Below are 5,906 nucleotides of genomic sequence, written 5' to 3' on the forward strand. Positions count from 1 at the left end.
ATGTGGGAGGTTTTCTTTTCTTCAAAACAACTTCAATAAATCTCCACCTTTTGAAGAGAAGAAAATGCAATATGTTGGCCCTTTATAGTTGTCCAGCTACACATAACAAAATCAGTTCTCCATCTGACTCTAAACTTGGCCAACTATGTATAACTGCAGCTTTCACATTGTCTGCGACTGACAATCATAATTCTAAATTCAAGAATTATCATACCCCTATCATAAAGAGTACATCCACTCAGATTGAAAAACCAATCCAAGAATTTTCACTTGAAATCACTTCCTAATTTCAAGAATTTCATTTTCGGCACATGTCGAAAAACTGCTAATAACTTATAGTGCAACTCTCTTGTTGATTTCTTGAGAGTTCATTAGTTATAGACATCCTTTCCACCACACACCTTGCATCACCTATCAACCAATGTCCATGTACAAACTTGTGGACCAGCTACCAATTAAACATCCTCTTCCATGACAATTCTAAAGCTAACATTCATGCTATGAGGATTGTCATCTTTCTTACAAAGAAATATCATCCCCTGTTTAAGGGAGACAATATTGACAGCATTTTCTTTAGAGCTTCCAGCCGAACTAGCCCCATTATTTGGACAATTATTTTTAACATGTCCTGATTATTTACAATTCTAGCAGATGACCTTCTTCTTGGAGCTTTGCTTCCATTTTTCTTTAAAAACAAGAGCTGAATCTTCTAGAGATTTTTCATCTCCATTCTTCAATCTTTTTTCCTCAGAAGTCAATTTGCTTGTCACTTCTGAGAAAATTACAGTTTCCTTTCCATACATTAAAATGGGTTGCATGTGCTTGTAGGAAGATGGAAGAGACCAGATGAGTTGAAGTGCCTTATCTTCATCATCATTTTTCACTTCAATAGATTCCAATTCAAAAACAATCCCATTCAAGACACTTAGATGATCAGAAATAGTTGTACCTTCAGCCATTTTCAATTTATGAAATTGCTCCTTGAAATATAACTTATTTGAAATATTTTTGATTTGGTACAATTCTTCAAATTTCTCCCACAACTCCTTTGTTATAGACAATCCAATCACATTAGAAAGAACATTTTTAGCTAAACACAAGCGAATTTGACTTGCCGCTTTCATGTCTAGCTCTTCCCATTCTTCATCACTAATTCTGGATTTTTTTGAGTCTTTACTACTTTTAGATTTTTCTGAATCCTTATCACCTTTTTCGCTAGTTGGTCTCTCTTTCAATGCCTTGTGTAATCCAGATTGGATTAACACATTCTTGACTTGCACTTGCCACAAGCCAAAATTAATTCTCCCATCAAATTTTTCAATCTCAAATGATGTCCCCATCTTGTTTATCAGTACTAATAAATGAAAAATAGTAATGTAAAGTACCCACTAAATTAGTTCCCAAGAAAGAGAGGTGGATCACAAGGGATACACTTAAGTACTAAGTCTTTCCTTAGCCAGAACCTCTTTAGATTGTACTTATTCCCACTATTACCAAATATACAAGTACTCTAAAGTAACTCCACCAGAATAACAAACTCCACCGGAATCAGACTCCACTTGCTACTCCACCGGGATGAAACTTCTGCTTGAGAACAATAATTTTAATTCAGAAAATTTTCTGATATGGAAGATCAGACAAAGCTACAACAAAAGAGCATACTAAAATTTCAAAAGAATTATTCCACACTGAAGGCTCTGATACCACTTGTTGGGAAAAATGAACTATTTTTTTCGTCCCTTCTGGACCGCTTTCAAGCAGAAAATAACAGAGAAATTAAAGAGAATAACAACACAAAGATTTAACGTGAAAAAATCCCCAATTGGAGAAAAGCCATGGGCCTCCCAGAAAAATATTCACTATATGAAAATTATTACACTATACAATACATAATATTTTTCTCACACACCCTTACTTCCTAAAATTCTATTCTCAAAGAGATCTCCAAAAGAATTATCTCTAAACCTCTTTAATAGTAAACAAGGAAAAGAATATTTTTTGTGTGTATTAAACAATGAAGGAGGTGGAGTTTATTTATAACTCTCAACCTCCTCCCAACCAAAGTAAATTTCTGATGTGGGAGGTTTTCTTTTCTTCAAAACAACTTCAACAAATAAGATGTTGGGTTTAAGTGACATGAAAGTATGGCCTAACAAACCTTTTATGGGTAAGACGTTGTGTTCAAAGTTCCAACACAATATATTGATGATAATGATGATCGAAGCAAAATAATAGATTTTGATGTAATGTCATAAAATTCGCCACACATTGATTTGCTCCATTCTTTAGTATGAATATAGTATCTGTACATAATAAGTATGAAATAAGACAAGTGATTTTATATATGTGAGCGTGAAGAAAAATTATAATAATCATCATTATGATAAAAATGAAGAACATTATGGATTGTTAAGATGGTCCTTCAAAGTGAAGGTATTATTTACCATCAATTTGGTCTAAAAGGTATATATTGGAGACACAGTCGTCGTTCAATCAAATTTGATAGATTTTATAAATTCTTCATCAAAGGAGAAAAGAGCAAAAGTGAAGATGCTCTTTGTAACACCCCGTACTTAATTACGTGCATTAGTCATTGTTATATGTGTTGGAGTATATGTATTGATCCTAAGTTAGGTATATATGAGTTTAAGTATGAGTATTGATTATTTTGAGATGGTTTCAAGTGTGTAGTTTGATTATAGGTGTATAGGAATCGACTTTATTTATACCGAAATTTTCCCGTCGATGGTTCCATACGAAGGTTATTGAATAAGCTTTCCAACGATATAAAGATTTCCAAAAACGGATAAGTTTCGGATATAAGCGAGCTCGTTCGAAACTTTAAAACGGTGGCCGGGATGTGAACAGTAAATGTGCAGGAAAACTACTGAGGCCTGCCAGTTTTTTAGGTCAACTTTGAACGATCATAACTCCCTAAATATAATGAACTGGGAGAGCTACCACATATCAAAAGAAATATCTCTGAGTCTTCTTTTCAATGCAATTGGTTTCATCCAAATCCAACATCTGAGTAAGGAGTTATACTCGTTTTACTTCAGCCTCTCAAAACAGATTTTTAGGGTCAACTTCAAACGATCATAACTACTTGTACAGGACGAACTGGGTGGCTTAATTTATATGAAATGAAATACCTTTGAATTATCTTTCTAACGATACCAATTTCACCCAAATCCGATATCGGAGCAAAGAGTTATGGCCGATTTACTTTAGCCTATCAAAACAGTCCACCATGGACAGATTCGGATTTACTTAAATTTTTAAGGGCAATATGGTCATTTTCCATCACCTCTTGAACGAAAATTGGTCATTATATACATATACTTAGCCTCATATCCATTATTTATCATCCATTATTGAAAACTAAGAAACCCTAGCCAAATTTCAACTCCAATTATCTTGTGATTCAACCGTAGAAAATCCAAATTGATTCCGTAGTTGTGTTCACCGTCTCAAGGGCTTCGAGAAGCACCCCTTATTTGTGCCAACAGGACTTCGAAATCAAAAGGGCCATTTTTTTTGGTAAGGATGTAAATTATGTTGGTGTTATTTATATGGATATGTATATATATATATATGCATGTGAGCATAAGAAGTATGTTATTTGATTGTTGTTGAAAGATGATTGGAAATGATGTTGGATTATTCTTGTGCATGGTTGGATTATGTTAAATTGTGAAGGAATTTGGGGTGATGATGTGGTATTGATGATGTGGTATTGAAATGATGATTATATATATATACACACATAAACCTATTGTTCAAGTTGGTTTTTGGAATGTTTTGCAAATATTGGTAGTATGGAATTATGGAAGAGAATTGTGGTGTTGGGTTGCTAATACTAGATGCCAAACATTTCATTGTAGATAAGTGATTTGTAAAGGCGGGAAGTTGTGTTGAATTGGTATCTGAATCTACAACGAGGTATGTAAAGCATACTCTAACAATGTTCTTTGGCATGAAAACACCAATGTTCCATCAAGTAAGATTCCGAGGTTGTCCAAAAACATGTATTGTTCTACGTTACCAACGAAGTTGTTTCCATCCTATAATTGTCAAAATGTTTCATTGATAGACCAAAAGGCTCTTATTTCATTGTTGTGATATTGATGATTCTGAAACACATTGTTGATGTACCAATGAGTCTTTATTACATCGTTATTGTATAGAAGGTCTATTACTTGGTTCCTATTGATGTATCATTGTTTCAAAGTATTAAAATGTGGAGGCGACCGAAATAACAATCTCCAAGATTAATTGAACTAAGTGATGGGAGTTCTCTCTTATCGGGTGGTATCCCAGGGGCATAAGCCTAGCATGGGTCGATCCCTATTTCATGTGTTTATGGGTGGTATCCCAGGGGCATAAGCCTAGCACGGGTCGATCCCAGTTGATATGTACTGGAGGCATCCTAATGGTCACAGTACAGTACAGTAATGATTACAAAGACGATAAGAACGAAGGTAAAGTGATTGAATAAACACAATGTACAGGTTGTCACAAGTTCTAGTAAGTATGGTCCACTCCTATTACGACTTATTCACTTGTTTCTGATTTCTATTAAGCTCCTATATCATATGTGATTATTTACAGCTTTACATACTCAGTACATATTTCGTACTGACGTCCCTCACGGGGGACCTGCATTTCATGCTGCAGGCACAGGTACCTCAGCTCATACACCACACAAGTAGGAGCCAGGTCATACAGCTATTGTTGGTGAAATCCAGTTTGCTTCGGAGCTTTCCGAGTCGGTTCCTTATGTTTTGTTATTGTACATGAGTCATGTGTGGGCAGGGGTTTGTCCCGACCCTAGTTATGTCATGTATATCCTAGAGGCTTTGTAGACATAAGGAAGGGTAAAGTCATGGAAGTTTATATAGTGATGTTATATCTGTATATGTGGTGGCCCCGACGGCCAAGTATTATATACATATATATATATATATATTTGCGCGTGTTGTGCTGATACAGGTAATTAGACCTTTCTATATGCAACGAAGTGCTGTCCAATTTTTTGGTGACATGTAAGTGAAAGTACAGGTATTTGAACGGGTTCTCCCGGGCCTTCTCGGCTTCGGGTGCCAGTCCGGCCCGATGGGATTTTGGGGCGTGACACTCTTGACCTTTCAAAGTGATGTTGAGGTGGATCTATAAATAGATAAATGTCAAGGTATGATACTGAACCTATAAAATAAATTATGAAGCACGTATGATTATAATTCAATTCTTGAAGAGAATGTTATTTGTGTTAAACGTCGTGGATGTCCGACCGTTCATGAAAGTAATTGTGTCAAGATGTGAGGAAATTCACTGACAAAGATGTGCTTATATATGGTTGGATAAATACCAAAACTTATCTCTACGGGAGGTTTGAGGAAAATAAAAAATTTTAATTTGATATAAAAAGGTCATTGATGCTATAGTATGTTTTATCATGATCTACCAAAGGGTAAAATTAAAAAGTGATTCTTGCCTATAAAATTTTTGTCCATGATCAAACTGAATATTATGGTGTGATCGAATGAATTTTTCATTGATCGCATAAATATGGTACGCCAAAAAGGAATTTGTCAAATGTTATAAAAATAAATTACTAAAGGCAAAAGTAAAATAAGAAAAAGGTCTTGCATAAAATGATTTTAACTATAATGACAATAATTTTCTCCCTAAAAAGAGATGACCACCATACAAATGGTGTTTTGAAATATGAGGTAGTACACAAACATTTGATAGTCTCAAAAAGCTAATGTGTTACAACTCGGGGAAATGAAATTATTCAGGTCATTGAAATTATAGTAAGTCTCCAAAAGAAACTTTTTGAGTTTCAAGGGAATTGAAAAAAACATATTATATTGAGACTGTAAATTATGAAAGGATTTTGTATC

The sequence above is a fragment of the Capsicum annuum genome, chromosome 4 (genome assembly GCF_002878395.1).
Source record: "Capsicum annuum cultivar UCD-10X-F1 chromosome 4, UCD10Xv1.1, whole genome shotgun sequence".
In the NCBI taxonomy this organism is placed as follows: Eukaryota; Viridiplantae; Streptophyta; class Magnoliopsida; order Solanales; family Solanaceae; genus Capsicum; species Capsicum annuum.